General features: G+C 43.0%; 1 protein-coding gene across 3 annotated transcripts in view; it reads left to right on the forward strand.

Moving 5' to 3' along the window:
• SESTD1 (SEC14 and spectrin domain containing 1) overlaps positions 1–18,520 on the forward strand; it is a 233,618-nt gene that overhangs the window by 37,705 nt on the left and 177,393 nt on the right. The window contains exon 1 of one of the 3 annotated variants that reach the window (XM_073633759.1): positions 1,496–1,612. The exons of the other annotated variants lie outside the window; for them this stretch is intronic. The gene's annotated coding sequence lies outside the window, so the exon portion shown is untranslated. Of the gene's footprint in view, positions 1–1,495; positions 1,613–18,520 lie in introns of those variants that run through there. 3 annotated transcript variants of the gene reach the window in all.

Raw genomic sequence — 18,520 nt, forward strand, 5'->3', positions numbered from 1 at the left:
TTTTTTTTTTATCTTTAGCTACACAAATAGAGAAAAAAAAAGGTTTTCATAGCTTGTTATACAATTTTGCAAACATGTAATTTTTCTCCTTCACTGATGTTGCGCTGATGAGGCGGCACTGGTGGGTCTGCACTGATAATCGGGACGCTGCTAGTCAGTGATTATCAGTGTAGATGTCCCTTTAACATAAGCCAGTTATCGGCTTTCTTCTCCCCTCCTCAAGCTGTCAGTGTGAGGAAAGGAAATGCCTGCTTGTATTTGCATCGTGATCAGCTGTCATTGGACACAGCTCATCACATGGTAAAGGGCCCTTTGGACTCAGCAGTCACAAAGAGCGCCGCAGGGGCCACGTGGGCAGCGCAATCATGGGAAGAGGTCATAGGACGCCCTCCCAGCAAAATAAGCTGTCATTCGGCTATAGTGCAGGCGGGAAGTGGTTAAGGCAATGCCAAGGGGACCCTCAGTGTCCCCATTGGAAGATTTCCCCTCTATTACTTATCTGGGGACAACCCAAAATGTAGTATTTTGTTTTGCTTTCAGTGTCAGTGTGTGTTTTAATGGTAAACAGGACAAGTAGCGAGGGTGAATCTGCGTAATGGGGGGGCACAGACAGTAAAAAAAACCTGACAAGCGCTCTAATCCCTCTCCACTCTGTCCAAAACTCTAAAAAAAAGTTTTGCCTTTTAGTTATACTTAATTTTCTCATTAAAATGTTTCTGTATACATTTGTGTACAGTGTTAGGTGCCGTTCTTTTCTTTTTTGGCTTGTGTATTATGTCCTCCTTTGTGGCCTCTGTGGGATATAATGAGTGGTTGCTGTGTTGTTAATTTAGGCTTGGCTTCTTGTATTTTTAGCCTTGTCTCTGAAACTTTTTTTTTTTTTCTTTTTGGCTGTCCTTGGAGTAGACAAAAGCAGAAACAAATATAGCTGTTTTCACTTTTTTTTTTTTACTTCTCCTGTTTGGAATAATGTAAAAATGAGGGTGTCTAGATCTTCTGAACCCGTATCTGTAATATGCATCTGTAAACTCACTTTGATTAGCAGCTCTTGCTGAGATTATAGTTTCAGGCACAGATAAGTAAACAACAAATAGTTCAGCAGAGAGAACCCGCAAAACCCTGACAGCTCCCAGGCCGCCAGAGACTGAATGTTTTCTTCTGTTGCCTGCCGCTGTTCACAGGTGTCATAGGAGCCAAATTCTTTCTTTAGAGATCACAACGAAGATCAGAGGCAAATGAAAACCTGAAATAAGATTTCATTGTCATGTTCCGTTTTCCTGCTATGGACCTGAAATATATACTGTGGACCTGAATGGCTCAGATTTTAGTCATAAAAGCAACCAGTTACTTTTGGGCAGCTGGCCTCCATTAAAAAAATAAAATAAAAAAATTGTCCTTACTTTGGCCACTTGCCAGAGCACATGGGCCGGGCCGCTTCGGGGTGGACACTGAGGAGGAGGAGGAATGTAGCAGCAATTATAGAGTGATGTCGAGTTAATTCAGTGTAGCATGACACCACTTGATATAATACGACGTTCATGTGATGGGGCCAAGTACAGAAGTCCTTTAGAAGAACAATAGCTTGCATACTGACGGCACCAATGGTACAAAGGTAACCTGAGATTTTTTTTTCTTATTTGCAATTGCTTGTAATGGTTTAGTAGAAGACAGACAGTCTAATCACATTTTACAATCCCTGTTTGCTTATCTGTAGTAATTGGTTTATTGTGTTATTAGACCATAATGTAACAGATAAGATCATGTTTTTGAAGCAACAGGTGTCTGCGTTCACTTTGATCCAATCGTTTTTTTTTTTTTTTTTTTTATGTTTATTGAGGTGGCTATTTAAAATTGATCTAAACTATGATATCTTGTAGAATCTTTAACATTAATGCAACGTTCCAGCCTGTAAAAAAAATAGAATTAAAAGTCAGCAGCTACAAATACTGTAGCTGCTAACTTTTAAAATAAGGACACTTGCCTGACCCGGGTCTCCGCGATGTCGGTACCCCAAGCCGATTCGTCAATCGGCTTGGGTGCAGGCGCCGACATTGCATGAAGGGAAACCTGCAGGCTTCCCAGCCGGTTTCCTACTGCGCTTGCGCAAGTCACACTGCGCTTTCTGAATTGTCCTGCCGTCTTCTGGGACACACACAAGTCCCAGGAGGCAGCAGGGGGGGGGAAATGAAAACGTGGAAATTACATACCTTGCCGCGGTGACGTACGACGGAATTCAAACTGGAAAAGAGCATAAAAGGTACAAATAAAACCCAAACATTCAAAAATGAGGGGTGGTCTATTGTTCTATACCTAGTTGCATTTTAGCCTGGAACTCCGCTTTAAGATAGTTTCAAAAGGTTGTTTTAAAGGGTTAGTTCACCTCTCTGTACTTTTTTTTTTTTCTGTGCTTTTTAGGGCTGAAACAATTAATCGGCGGTTGGCTGATTAGCCATTAGCCATTTTCCCTCCCCGGTGTTATGTGACTCGTTAGTGTTACAAGGTCTCAGGTATGAATGGGGAGCAGGTGTGTTAAATTTTGTGTTATCGCTTTCACTCTCTCATACTGGTCACTGGAAGTTCAACATGGAACCTCATGGCAGAGAACTCTGAGGATCTGAAAAAAATAATTATTGCTCTACATATAAATGGCCTAGGCTATAAGAAGATTGCCAAGACCCTGAAACTGAGCTGCAGCACGGTGGCCAAGACCATACAGCAGTTTAACAAGACAGGTTCCACTCAGAACAGGCCTCGCCATGGTCAACCAAAGAAGTCGAGTGTACGTGCTCAGCGTCATATCCAGAGGTTGTCTTTGGGAAATAGATGTATGAGTGCTGCCAGCATTGCTGCAGAGGTTGAAGGGGTGGGGGGTCAGCCTGTCAGTGCTCAGAACGTACGCCGCATCAAATTGGTCTGCATGACTGTTGTCCCAAAAGGAAGCCTCTTCTAAAGATAATGCACAAGGAAGCCCACAAACAGTTAGCTGAAGACAAGCAGACTAAGGACATGGATTACTGGAACCATGTCCTGTGGTCTAATGAGACCAAGATAAACTCATTTGGTTCAGATGGTGTCAAGCATGTGTGTCGGCAACCAGATGAGGAGTACAAAGAAAATTGTGTCTGCCTACAGTCAAGCATGGTGGTGACAGAGTCATGGTCTGGTACTGCATGAGTGCTGCCGGCACTGGGGAACCATGAATGTCAACATGTACTGTGACATACTGAAGCAGAGCATGATCCCCTCCCTTTCAGGGACTGTGCCGCAGGGCAGTATTCCAACTTGATAACGACCCCAAACACACCTCCAAGACGACCACTGCCTTGCTAAAGAAGCTGAGGGTAAAGGTGATGGACTGGCCAAGCATGTCTCCAGACCTAAACCCTATTGAGCATCTGTGGGACATCCTCAAACGGATGGTAGAGGAGCACAAGGTCTCTAAAATCCACCAGCTCACCAGAGAGAAGTGGAAGAGGACTCCAGTGGCAACCTGTGAAGCTCTGGTGAACTCCATGCCCAAGAGGGTTAAGGCAGTGCTGGAAAATAATGGTGGCCACACAAAATATTGACACTGTGGGCCCAATTTGGACATTTTCATTTAGGGGTGTTCTCACTTTTGTTGCCAGTGGTTTAGACATTAATGGCTGTGTGTTGATTTTTTTTTTTAGGAGAAAGCAAATTTACACTGTCATACAAGCTGTACACTCACTACTTTACCCACTTCACGACCGCTCACTGTATATATACGTCATTTTTTTAAAGATGGATATCTCGGTAACGGCAGCAGCTGCTGCCACAACCGAGATATCCATCTTTACAGCGAGCGGTTCTGTACACGATAATGGTGGTCTCAGCGGCGGGTTCGCCGCGAGATCACCGTTATCGGCGGCGGGAGAGGTGCCACCCCCCCTCCCGCCGCTCTCCCGCACCCTCCGCCGCTTACCGGAGCCGTCGGTAGCGGGGGAGGAGATCGGGACCTGTCACCGCCGAGGTACTGAGACGAGTGAGGCCAAGATGGCCCCCACCCGTCTCTATACCATGTGACGGCCGGAGCGACGTCATTACGATGGCTCCGCCCACTTCTCTTAAAGGCACAATTTTTTTTGTCATTTTTTTTAAACGACTTTTTTTTTTTTTTTTTTTTTTTGCATTTTAGTCTAAATATGAGATCTGAGGACTTTTTGACCCCAGATCTCATATTTAAGAGGACCTGTCATGCTTTTTTCTATTACAAGGGATGTTTACATTCCTTGTAATAGGAATAAAAGTGATCCAAATTTTTTTTTTTTTTAAAACAGTGAAAAAATAAATAAAATAAAGTAAAATAAATAATAAAAAAAAAAAAAAAAAAATTTAAAGCGCCCTGTCCCGACTAGCTCGCGCACAGAAGCGAACGCATACGTGAGTAGCGCCCGCAGATGAAAACGGTGGTCAAACCACACATGTGAGGTATCGCCGCGACCGGTATTGCGAGAGCATTAATTCTAGCCCTAGACCTCCTCTGTAACTCCAAACATGCAACCTGTAGAATTTTTTTAAACGTCGCCTATGGAGATTTTTAAGGGTAAAAGTTTGACACTATTCCACGAGGGGGCGCAATTTTGAAGCGTGACATGTTGGGTATCAATTTACTTGGCATAACATTATCTTTCACATTATAAAAAAAAATTGGGCTAACTTTACTGTTGTCTTATTTTTTTATTCAAAAAAAGTGATTTTTTTCCAAAAAAAGTGCGCTTATAAGACCGCTGCGCAAATACGGTGCAAAAAAAAGTATTGCAATGACCGCCATTTTATTCTCTAGGGTGTTAGAAAAAAAACAATATATAATGTTTGGGGGTTCTAAGTAATTTTCTAGCAAAAAAACCTGTTTTAAACATGTAAACACCTAAAATCCAAAACGAGGCTGGTCTTTAAGTGGTTACATTGTAGCAAAGTGTAATTTTTTCAGTGTTGTCACAAGAAAAGATATAATTAAATATTTACAAAAATGTGAGATACTGTATATGTGTTTTATATACAGTTTATTCCTATTTCACAGTATAAATTAACATCTTATAGTAGTGATTATCTGCTGTTTTTGTACTAATATAGGGCTATTTTTTTTTTAACCCTATCATGACAGGTTAAAAAAAATAAGATAAAAATAAAAGCATGCTGCTGCTACTAGATGTCTTTCTGGTTATGCACGTATCGATTTCCAGACAAGAGTATTCTTACAAACACATACACTGTCTGTCTGAAAATTCCTTTGACTGAGATGCTATTCTGCTTTTTTGAATTTTCCTGTCACTGTTCTTAGAGTCTGAGGATTTCTATCAGATTGTTTCTAACACTATATATATCTCCCAAATGTAACTGATTTGGGGTGTCATTAACTTTATATTGACATCCGCAGCAGTTCGCAGAGAGCAGTGTGAACTGCCTGTGAGTTTGATGCGTCGCTGGAACCCGCACAGGAATCGCGGTGGTTCTCGCATAGGATTAGTGTGAACCCAGCCTTAGCCTCAGCCACTTATGTATATATCTTTCTTTAATCTAGTTTAAAGAGTTACTCGACCTTCTTCCTTATTTTTTTTTGTCAAAAAAAAAAAAAAAAAATCCCCTCTGGGTGACCAGTGTACATTTAACAAACTTTGTTGCAGATTCCTACCTTTTGTAATTTTGAAGAAATAGCTGTTTGTCTGTGTCCATGTGGAAAGTGAATCTGTATGGGAGTGGTTTTATATTTACCAATCAGTTGCTGCACCTGGAGGGCTCTGATGAGGAAAATTGCAGGGTCTTCATCCCTTCAGGCTGGCCATAGACGAAGCGAATTTCTTTCCTTCAACTACATGTTGCAAGAAAGAAATTTGCTCAATTCCCCCATGGACACAGATGGTGTTGACAGGGGAATCCCTCCCACCTAGCCATTGTGTTCTCCTCGCAATGAGACGGGGGGAAGTCATCCCATCGGGAGAAGACCGTGATTACTGCTAGCGGCTATAACAGCCGCTTGCAATAATCGCATGTAAACGCCGGCAGGCTGGTTGTACCCAAGTTAATCAATTAACTTGGGTATATTCAGCCTGCCCATACATAGTTCAAATCTCAGCTGGTTCGTGCTGAACAGGTCGACGTTTCAACCGTCCTATAGTGGGCTTTAGACTTGATTTGGGAGTATATCACCAAAAATTATATTTTTGTTCCAGGAGATGGAATCAAATTTGTATCTTACTGCAGACTTCTGAGAAAGTCAGTAAGCCAATCACACAAGCAGGAAATTACATATCCGGGGTGGCGTTCCTTACACCATCTGTGTACAGAACACCTCCAGGTAGCCATATTGCATTGCATTTTACAGAAAATTACAGAGCTGCAGATTGAAAAGGCAAGGTCATTTTTAATAACATTCAATTACAATATGACTATTACAGTTGAATCTGAATGACTTGTCACAATTGTGTATGCTCTCTTCTTCTTCTTTTTTTTTTTTTTTTTTTTATTATTATGCAATTTTTTTTTTCCCCTGAAAGTGGAGTTCCCCTTTACGCTGCACAGCCAATTTTCCTCTCGATGAAGCCAATCTTGGCTAAACATGTTGAGGCCATCTTCTCATACTGTTTGTGAAGAGATCAAATGGAACCAATTTTGAAAAATATCTCGATGAGTTTGTCCATGATTTTAATGGGACTTTGTCAAACAACTGTTTGATTAAAATTAATTTGTATTTTAGTAATTTGTCATTTGTTGATTGGCACCTTAAAAATCCCTGTATTTTGAAGCTAGAGTGTTTAAATTTACTTTAAACTTTAAATATAAAAATACTCATAGACTTTAGAGTAGTGGTGGTCAACTGTGTTGATAGAGGGGGCCTCAAGTGTAGCCCCTGACATACCCAAAGGGCTGCACATAATATTCAGTAATATTATGCTACAGAAAGCTGTCAGAGATTGGACACCTATTACAGGCGGCACCCGGGTTACAAACATCGGACTTACAAACGACTCCTACTTACAAACGGAGGGAGACAACAGGAAGTGAGAGGAAATCTACCCCTAGGAAGGGAAATTCACTCCTGTAAGTTATCATGGTGAAAAAGGTGTCTCCACTGAAGCTTTATCACCAATCCTTGTTTCCAACCCAACAACCCAAAATTTTCAAAATCGAATTGTCATTGGGACAAAAAGGTGAAATCTTCTGAATGGGGCACAGACAGCAAAACAAACATTACAGGGGTGTTAACCCTTCCCTATGCTATCCAAATAACTTTGAAATTATTTTTTGGGCTGGAGCTACACTTACAAAATGTACCTGCTTCGACTTGCATACAAATTCAACTTAAAGCGGGGTTCCACCCAAATTTTGAACAATATCTGTATGTATTCTCTTCCTTGCCTAGATGCTGACATGCCGTTTTAAAAAATTTAAATTGCCGTAATTACCTTTTATTTTTCTATTCTTCTTTGCACTTCCTGGTTCTCCTCCCGTGGGAGTAGGCGTGTTTCTAGCCTCTCCCAGACTCCGCACAGTCTCCTGGGAGCTAGTCTCAGGCTTCCCAGGATGCCACTGAGCATGTGCGGGAACGAGCGGTGAATGCTGGGAGCACAGCATTCACCGCATCCAGGAAATAAATGCTTGTGGGCTTCAAATGCCCACAATGAAGATGGAAACCGCCTGCAGTGAATAATATAAGTTATTCTTTCTGACGAAATCTGACACAGGCGGACATATTACACACAATATGTGAGTATGTAATGATGAGAAGAAAAGTTTGTGAATGAACTCAAAAAAAAAAAAAAAAAAGATAGATAGGTGGACCCCCGCTTAAGAACAAACCTACAGACCCTATCTTGTTTGTAACCCGGGGACTGCCTGTACATGAGACTGCTGGAGATCACTGCTATTAAATTGCCATAGGAAACACACATTCATGTATGTAGGGTCACCAGGAGCAGCACAAAAAGTGTTAGATCATTATTGCAGTGCACTGGTGTGAATGGGTCCTTATAGTCATAGCTTTGAGTGCATAGACCTTAACCTAATCTAATCTTTTATGCAAAATGAACAAAAAACAAGTGCAAATGCAGCAATGTGCAAATATATGTGCTAGAAAATAGTGCTATAAGACCCCTTCCCCCTATCGCAAGTGTTCCGGTACCTTTCTAAACGTATCAATATAGTAATACTGCATCCAGATGCCATTATTTTTATAAATTAAAAAAAAAAAAAAAACACAAACTGTATGTGTGGCAATAGTATACACCTCCCCCTATTCAATGCATAATAAATGTACATTAAGTCCAATAAAGTTCTTAGTGATGACAAAGGTGACATCCAAAGGGATACACCAAATAGTGTATTTCTATCTTTTTATTTTATTCAGACAAAACTTTTAAATACACTTACATCAAAGAATGCTTGTTGATGCAAGCTAAAAGCGTATAATAATCTGTCCGGGACACTCCAGTGTTCCACAGACCGGAAGCAAGCAAGCTGGAAGTGATGTAGACAGCATAAGAAGGCTCCACCCAACATGTTTCGTCATCAATGATGTCATCAGGAGCGGCCCTCCTGTTTGTCACTTCCAGTTTTGTGTTTAATTGTGTTTGTCAATAGTATTATATTGATATGTTTACAAAGGTATTTGAGCACTTGCAGTAGGAAGAAGGGGTATTATAGTAGTATTTTCTAGCACATATTTTTGCACATCGTGGCATTTGCACTACTTTTTTTTTTTTTGTTCATTTTGCATATAGGTATTGCATAACACAGTGCTAGTCTCATTTTATTGGGAGGGGGTTTGCAATGCTGCCCCCATATTTATATAACTTTTTATCTGGTTATATCCTTTGAGATATACTGTTAATCGCGCAGGAAATATTCTTTTTTTTTTTTTCATAAAATTATAACTGATTCCTAAATTTTCAAAGCCTTTTCTATTGTTTCTCAAAATACATGTTTCTTGGCTTCCTAAACCCACCAGATGGCTCTTGGATGATACTACTGTCTGAGTTATACATTCAGTTCTCCACCCTTGCCATTTATTCTTGACCAGCACACATGTTTAATAGTCTTCTGAAAGTCTTTTCTGTAAGCATTGGCCTGGCAGACAAAACAAGATAAGAAATATTAGTGGTTGTTTACAGAGCGTAAATGGCACTCACTGGCAGCACCACAGCATTAGTGTAGGCAGTCAGAGATGGAGATTAGCTTCTGAGCCAGTATTTCATTATCACATGGCTTTAAGTTAGACGCTTAGCAGCAGAGCGTCTGTAAAACATATTCTATCGTTCTGAAGCTGCAGTCTAACTGCAGATCTACTGATCACTGCTTGTTAAACATTGAAGGCAGCACAAGAATAAAGCGCAAGACTTGGTTATCTTCCTTCTCCTCTAACAGAGTTTTTACTAGCTGCATAAAGGATATATGTATACGCCTACTAAAAATGCCAGTCTGCATTAACCACTTGCCTACCAGGCACTTTTACCCCCTTCCTGCCCAGGTCAATTTTCATGCTGTCGCACTTTGAGGCTGTATTCGCACCTGAGCATTTTCAGCTCATTAAACGCCCGAAAAAAAGCCTGAAAAACGGCCAACAAGCAAAATCCCATTCATTTCAATGGCATCTGCTCACATCTGAGTGTTTTGTCACCTAAAGCAAAATGCCTGAAAAATGCCTTAAGCTCAAAAAAGAACATGTTCTTCTTTTGGGCAGATTACAGGCGTTCTGCTTTTTACATGGGTGACCTTTTGATCTGTAAAAAAAATGCAGAAAAATCGTGGAGAAAACGCACAACTTTGAAACGCTCAGGTATGAATGCAGCCTGAATTAAAATTGTACGCTCATTCAACACTGTACCCAAACAAAATTTTTTTTTTTTTTTGAGACAGATAGAGCTTTCTTTTGGTGTTCTTTTATTTATTGCTAAAAAAACGAAAAAAGGTTCAAACGTTTGGGGGGAAAAAAAAAATTTTTCTTAGTTTCTGTTAAAAAAAATTTGTAAATAAATAATTTTTCCTCTTCACTGATGTGCCCTGATGAAGCGGCACGGATGTGCCCTGATGAAGCGGCACGGATGTGCCCTGATGAAGCGGCACGGATGTGCCCTGATGAAGCGGCACGGATGTGCCCTGATGAAGCGGCACGGATGTGCCCTGATGAAGCGGCACGGATGTGCTCTGATGAGGCGGCACGGATGTGCCCTGATGAGGCGGCACTGATGATCACTGCCCTGATTATCAGTGTAGATGTCCCCTGTGTGGGTTGCCGCTTATCGGCTCTCCTCACATGCGCTCAGCGTGAGGAGATGATTGCTGATTACCAGCAAATCCTGTTTACATTGTGATCAGCTGTAATTGGACACAATTGGTCACATGGTAAAGAACCGCTGTGATTGGCTCTTTACCCCGATCTGTGATCCGCACCACAGAGGACGCGCAGGAAGAGCAATCACGTTGTATGTTACCCTCTTGGCAATGTGACTGCGCTGTAGCCTACATTTGGCTATAGTGCAGTCGTGAAGAGGTTAAGCTGGCCATAAATTAATCAAAATTGGCCCGGATTTCAATCCACATGTGGCCGCTCCTGCTCCAAAAAAGTTGACCTAATAATTGACTTCTGTAAGATGGGCTTGTGGGAAATTTTTTCTCGATCAGCTGCAGCTGGTGATCAGTGTGTGCTCAGAATACAATGTCTCAGCAGGAAGGATTTCTCCAGCCACCTTGATTGTGTGGATGGAGGAATCTGTTTGATTTTTTTTTTTTTTTTTCATGGACTGAATGAAAAATATCCATCTATGGCCAGCCTTAGGGAGCTGCCAAATTATTAATAGAAAGGGGTAATTTTGCATAGCGTAAATCACTCTTCCAGTTGCTTGGCATGAGTAGGTTGAGCACAGAGTTCACAAAGTCTGGACTCCTGAACACGCCCTCCGTCACAAGAATCGGGCAGGTTACTCCAAGAAGATTACAAGGGGCAGGGTCTGTATCAGGCTGGAATATGTTTCTCATTCCCTGTGACATTGTAAAGGGCACATTGTAGAACGAATCCTTCTATTAAAGAAAAATAATTGCATAAGCACTTTATTGTACGTGCATCTACACTAAAAATGTTCTTAGGCTGGCCATACGCTATACAATTTTCTTATTCAATTTCCTTTAGATTTACCTTCAGCTATGTAGTGCGAGGGCCTGCCTGATTGCATACACATTGAAAGTCTTTAGGTTTGACCTCATATTCTATGGTTATGGTAAATCTAAAGTAAAATTGAATAAGAAAATTGTATAATGTATGGCCAGCCTTAGTCTCCCTGTCATGGCCCACAAATACAGATGGATTTGGCCAGTGAAGTCTTTCCTGTAAGTGTGTGGCAATAATGCTGCACTGCTCATAAATTCAGAGCAGAGTTGCCCCTCTCATGTAGGCTGTGTCTGTTTGCACTACGGAGAGATAAGATATTGCAGGGGGAGTGGCTATTAGCATTGTCATGGCTGATTCACAAGCCTTTATTTGTCAATCGGCACCTGGCCACACCTAGCCCTGCCCACTTTTTCTGCATTGACAGCACTGCCTTTGTTGTTGAGTTAAGAATCTTCACTTGACTATTGAGATACTGTGCAAATGAAAAAAAACAGTGATTAGCTTTTTCACATAATTGCTTATTTAAAGTGCATGTTCACTTTGCAAAAATAATTTTGTCTTACGACTCTATTGCCAAAAGTATTGGGACGCCTGCCTTTACACGCACATGAACTTTAATGACATCCCAGTCTTAGCCCATAGGGTTCAATATTGATTTTGCCCACCCTTTGCAGCTATAACGGCTTCAACTTTTGCGGGAAGGCTCTCCTCAAGGTTTAGGAGTGTGTCTATGGGAATGTTTGACCATTCTTCCAGAAGTGCATTTGTGAGGTCAGGCACTGATGTTGGACGAGAAGGCCTGGCTCGCAGTCTCCGCTCTAATTAATCCCAAAGGTGTTCTAGTAGGTTGAGGTCCGGGACTCTGTGTAGGCCAGTCAAGTTCCTTCACCCCAAACTCGCTCATTCATGTCTTTATGGACCTTGCTTTGTGCACTGGTCCAAATCATTTGTTGGAGGGGGGATTATGATGTGGGGTTGTTTTTCAGGGGTTGGGCTTGGCCCCTTAGTTTCAGTAAAGGGAACTCTTAAGGCGTTGGCATACCCAAGACATTTTGGTCAATTTCATGTTTCCAATTCGGTGGGAACAGTTTGGGGATGGCCCCTTCCTGTTCCAACATGACTGCGCATCGGTGCACAAAGCAAGGTCCATAAAGACATGGATGAGCGAGCTTGGGGTGGAGGAACTTGACTGGCCTGCACAGAGTTCTGACCTCAACCTGATAGAACACCTCTGGGATGAATTAGAGCGGAGGCTGCGAACCAGTCCTTCTCATCAAACATCAGTGCCTGACCTCTTCTGGAAGAATGGTGAAAATTCACTACATATAATACCCTACAAGGAACATTTAAAAAATATATATTTTTTTGCTTGCAGGACTTTTCCACTTGATTAAATTATTGAAGTCATTACAGCTTCACATCATTCACTAAGCTTTTAAAAGTCACTTTGCAAAGGGAATATGCCCTACTCCATTAGTAAATTACTCCCAAAATCTAGTTAGAGAAATTCTCTCCAAAGTGAGTGGTAATCCCCCTCTTAGACGGGTGTCACAGTAACAAGTTTGTTGGAAGATTTCCTTTATAATTTTTGTTCTGGTGACTCAAAATTCTAACCCCTGACCACTCTATCGAAAAATATAAATAAATGTGGTTTTACAAACACTTTAACCCTTTGGCGCCAGCGCCTCTCACCCTTTAAGGGATTTTAGATACCAGGAGGCAGGGTGGGGTTTATGGTCATGTGACCTCCGTGATTGGCTATCATGGGTGTCACATGATCGGAAAGCTTTTCGTTAGCCAATTTTCTGATCAGCAGTTATAGCAGTCTTGTGATTTCTATCAGTGTCCGGCCGGGGACTGGTTAAAGCTTGTAGGAGGAGTTTTCATTCTGCTCTGACTGTCCTATAAGACTGCATGACCCCTGACCCTCTGTCTGGATAGTGCTGATTGGCACTGTGCTGATCACATGCACCATCCCCAAAAAACCCTCTAGCAATACACACCAAACTGTGCATGTGCAGAGTGCCCCCCAAAGGCTACTATCAGGACATGGATTGAGGACAGTAAAAGAAGGGTAGAATCGGAGAAGACAGGATCAAGCAGCCTTTTTACACAATGTGAAGCATTAACCACAACGACTACAATAAGCATGCTTTACTGGGCGTACGGAGATTTGCATCATATGTGAATACAGCCACGCCCGTTCGCCGGGACCACTCACGTACATGCACACGCATGCACAGAACGTTCCAGCACACCGCCAGCTTATTAAAGCTGTATATGCCAAGCAGCAGTGCTTCCAGAAGGCAGCTGTGGGACACAAAGCAGACTCTGAACAGGTACTTGTAGCTGTTCATTTCTCCTTGCCCGGGTCACGTGAGTCACCAAGTGTTGCTTGGCAGGCTAAGGTGCTTAGCAGGATTGTTGCATAGGGGCTTGGTGAGCCCTATTAAAGGATCTCCCTTCTGAGGTGTTTTAATACTAAACCCACGATCTCTCTTTTTGTGGCTAGTAAATGTCTTAAAAAAAAAAAAAAAAAAGGAGTGGGACTAACACTACAGGGAAGGGTACACCTATGTCATCAGTAGTTCCTGATGAACCTAGTCGTATCCCTCGTGTTGTATTCCCTGAAGGACCAGAGGTGGCAAGAAGCGTGACCGATCCCCCTCCCTGGAGCCTCCTAGTTTGGAGTAGGAATGGTTTGAGAATGGGGAAGAGCTCAAAGCTCAGGATTCTGTGGAGGGCTTGGCAGGTGAGTCTGCTTCTGAGCAATCTGGACAAAAAGATATCCAGTTGATATCTGCCTCTCAGTCGCAGAGGCTTTTTATCCTGACTCTGACCGAAATGGTTCCTTCTGCCTGTAAGTTGCCTCTTGCACAGGTGACTGAGCCCCCCCTGGTCCTCTTGGGATCCCCAAGGACTCTTCAGGACGCACAGGCTTTCCCCCTACACCCCCTGCTGGAACAGGCGGTGTATGTTGATTGGGAACATCCTGACAGGACTTTGTTTCTCTTAAGAGGTTTTCCCATTTATATCCCATGGATGAAAAGTTTGTTAAAAAAATGGAGCATGCCAGCCGTAGATGCAGCAGTCTCTTCCTTAAACAAGAACTTTGCTTGTCCGGTAGATAACGCACAGGGCTTGAAATACCCTGTTGACAAGAAATTGGAGTCATTATTAAAGGCTTCCTTTTCTTTGTCCAGTTCAGCTATTCAGCCAGCTGTTGCAGCAATTGGTATCTGCCAGTCCATAAAGGATCAGGTCAATTTACCTGATAGGCCTAACCAGGAGGATAATCTGCCTAAAAAAAAAGACAGATTTTCATCGAGTGCTGTGTTTTGTTGTTGACGCCTTAAAAGGATTCAGTACAGCAGGTTTCTCGTTTGGCTCTTGTCTGTACATATGCGCAGACCTTTTTGGCTTAAGAACTGGTCAGCCGAGCTTCCTTGTGAAAAGTTATTGACAGGTTTCCCTTTTTCATGGGGAATGTTTTTATTTGGTGATCATTTGGATAAATATATCCAAAAGATTTCCGGAGGGAAGAATTCTCTACTTCCTGTGAAGAAAAACACCAGGCGTCCATTGTTTGAAATTTCAGGGACTGCTTCCTCAAATGTCTCAGCGCCAAGGCAGTTCCGCCAACAGGGCGCTAGGGCCAGGGGCAAGCCGCAAGGCCAGGGCCAGAAAAAGCCCTGGGTCCAAAATTCTTCTAAACCCAGCACCAAGCCCTCCTTTTGAGGGGATGCCCCCACTCCATTGAGTGGGGGGGGGGGGTTGCTGCACTTTGCAGACATTTGGAGAATGATAATTCAGGACATGTGGGTCACCTCAATTATATCCCGCGGTTGCAAGCAGGAGTTGTGGGGGGTTCCCCCTCAGAGGTTTTTTAGATCCAACGTTCCCTCGGATCGTCCAAAAAGATTTATTGCTTCAGGCACTACATCATTTAGTGCATCAAGGAGTGATTGTACAGGTTCCTGTTTCCGAAAGAGCGAACCTGTTTTATGTTTTAAAAACCAAACTGGGTAACAAGGCCCATTTTTGGACCCAAGATCCTGCCTCCCGGTAACTTGGAGAGTACTGACTACAGATGCCAGTCTCTCAGGCTGGGGAGCGACCCTAGAAGGGCTCACAACTCAGGGGAAATGGTCAAGGACAGAACAGAACCTGCCCTTCAACGTCCTGGAATTATCAGTCCGACTGGCCCTACGGTCATGGACAGTGGAACTTCAGGACTGCCCTATCAGGGTTCAGTCCGACAATGCCACTGCAGTGGCCTATATAAACCACCAAGGCAGTATCAGGAGTTGTTTAGCTCTGAAGGAGGTGAACCACATACTAGCCTGGGCAGAGGGACATGTGCCGATTCTATCGGCAGTCCATATCCTGGGAGTAGAGAACTGGAAGGCAGATTATCTCAGCCACCAGCAGATCCGCCCGGGGAAATGGTCCCTACACCCATGGGTGTTCCAGGAAATTTGCCAATGTTGGGGATGGCCAGAGGTTGACCTACTGGTATCCAGGTTCAACAACAAGCTACAGCAGTTTGTGTCCCGAACAAGAGATGCTCTGGCAATCGGAGCAGTTGCTCTGGTAGTTCCATGGAGCCAGATCTCCCTGGTTTATGCTTTCTCTTCGATCCCTCTCCTTCCACATTTGTTGCGCAGGATTCGGAGAGAGGGGGTTCCAGTCAATCTGGTGGCACCAGCCTGGCCCAGAAGGCCCTGGTTCCTGGAGATTGTGAGACTGACAATAGACGGGCCATGGACGCTTCCACGTCACCCCGATCTTCTGTCTCAAGGTCCTATAGTCCATCCCAATTTACAGTCTCTAAATTTTACGGCAAGGCTATTGAAGCCAGGGTGTTAAAGGACCGTGGCTTCTCGGGACCAGTGGTGTCTATTCTAGTGAATGCTAGAAAAGCTGTCACTAGGAAGATCTATCATAAGCTCTGGAAGACTTATATTGCTTGGTGTGAAGCCAAAAAATGGCATCCACGGAAATGTGATTGGGAGAATTTTCTCTTTTCTACAGTCAGCTGTGGAAATCAAATTGGCTTTGAGTACAAATAGAGGTCAAGTTTTGGCCCTATCAGTATTCTTCCAAAGGCCTTTAGCCTCCCATTCACTGGTCTGATCCTTTATGCAGGGGGCAACTCGCTTACTTCCCCCCCATTAGGTCACCTATGTGTCCTTGGGACTTGAACTTGGTGCTGACTGTGTTACAGAAACAACCATTTGAAACTATCAAGGAAATTCCATTAGACTTGCCGTCATGCAAGCTAGCCTTCCTGATGGCTATCACCTTGGCTAGAAGGGTGTCAAGTGTTGGCAGCCCTTTCATGCAGGGAATCGTACTTGATCCTTCACCACAACAGGGTAGTGTTATGACCTGCTCCATCCTTTTTTGCCAAAAGTGGTGTCGGCCTTTTCATTCAGGACATTATTTTGCCTTCTTTTTTCTCTCAGCCTCGCTCGGAGGCAGAGAGAGACAACTGCATTCATTGGACGTTGCCTGGGCAGTCAAGGTTTATTTGTCTAGATCTGCGGAGATCCGAGGATCAGATTCCTTTTTTGTTCTACCAAAAGGACCCAAGAAGGGGCAGACAGCTTCCAAGGTTTCCATTGCCAATTGGGTCAGTCAATTAATCATTCAGGCCTACGGTTTGAAACATAAAGCTCCTCCCTTTTAGAGTGAGAGCTCATTCTACCAGGGGTGTAGGACTGTCCTGGGCTTTTCACCATCAGGTAACTGTGGCTCAGATTTGTAAGGCTGCCACCTGGTCTTCAGCGCATACGTTCACAAAATTTTATCAAGTGGATGTTCGAGCAGCCGAGGATTCGGCTTTTGGGCCGCTGTACTGCGGGCTGCTGTATAAGTTCTGATGGCTATTGTTTGGCAGGGTGTCTCCATCCCCTCAAGGCTATTGCTCTGGGACGTCCCAGCAGGTAATGAATATTAGCCTGACTCTGTGTCCCATGATGTACTCAAAGAAAGGGATTTTACAGGTAAGTATGACGAAAAAATCCTATTTTTTGGAGCAGAGGGAAGACCATGCAAATGAATGGGGCCTCTCCAAAAACGCTCAAGTTAAAAACAAAAAAAAAGAAGCTATAACAAAACGAGCGGGTGCAGCTATTGTTGCAGATTACTCAGGTGTGAATGGAGCCTTGGTGTGCAGAATTTTGCAACTAAATGAAAAATGAAAATATTCCCCTCTCGCTTTATTATTCTCACTTTAACAGATGAAAATAAACAGCTCAGAATGTACAAATAAACATTTCTGACATTTAAAAAAGAAAAAATCAGTGACCAGCCACCCTTTCTTCAATGACGGTCATAAGTCTTCCATTCTTGGAGTCTGTCAGTTTCTTGATCTATTGACAATCAACTTTTTGTGCAGCAGCAACCACAGCCTCCCAGACACTGTTCAGAGATGTGTACTGTTTTCCTTCTCTGTAAATCTCCCGTTTTAGGAATGGCCCACAAGTTCTCAATAGGGTTTAGGTCCGGTGAGGAAGGTGGGCCATGTCATTATTCTTTCATCTTTAAGGCATTTACTGGCTAGCCACACAGTGGAGTGCTTCGATGCATGCGATGGAGCATTGTCCTGCATAAATATCATGGTCTTCTTGAAAGACTTTTGCAGACTTTTTCCAGTACCACTGCTTGAAGAAATTGTCTTCTCAAAACTGGTAGTAGGTTTGGCAGTTGATTTTGAGTCCTTCTTCAACCCAAAAAGGTCCAACTAGCTCATCTTAAATAATACCTGCCAGCCCATACCAGTACCCCACCTCCCCTTGCTGGAGTCCGAGTCAAAGTGGAGCTCTGTGCCCATTCCTGATCCAGCCACAGGCCAATCCATCTGGTTCATCAAGAGTCACTCTCATCTCATTAGTCTATAAAACCTTTGAAAAATCTGTCTTCAGATATTTCTTGGCCCAGTCTTGACATTTCAACTTGTCTTGTTCAGTGGTGGTCGAGTTTCAGACTTCCTTACCTTGGCCATTTCTCCGAACACTGAGCACCTTGTACTTCTGGGCACTCTAGGTAGGTTGCCGTTCTGGAAAATGACAGCACTGAAGGATAATGGGTTCCTGGCAGGTTCACGTTTTTGATTCTTAAATCTTTGGCCGTTAATTTGCATCTTTTTTTTTTTTCTCAACATGTTTCTTGCAACCCTGTTGACCATTTGCAACAAAATGTTTGATGGTTCTGTGGTCACGCCCCAATATCTTAGCAATTTCAAGAGTGCTGCATCCCTCTGAAGGACTTTTTAAAAAATGTTGTTAAATATCTCTTTTGGTCCATTTTGCCTGAGGAAAAGAAGCTGTCTAATAATTATGCACACCTTTTGATATAGGGTGTTCCTTAGGCCACAACCTCCCTCATTACACA

Source organism: Aquarana catesbeiana, linkage group LG06 (assembly GCF_042186555.1).
Source record: "Aquarana catesbeiana isolate 2022-GZ linkage group LG06, ASM4218655v1, whole genome shotgun sequence".
Classification (NCBI taxonomy): Eukaryota; Metazoa; Chordata; class Amphibia; order Anura; family Ranidae; genus Aquarana; species Aquarana catesbeiana.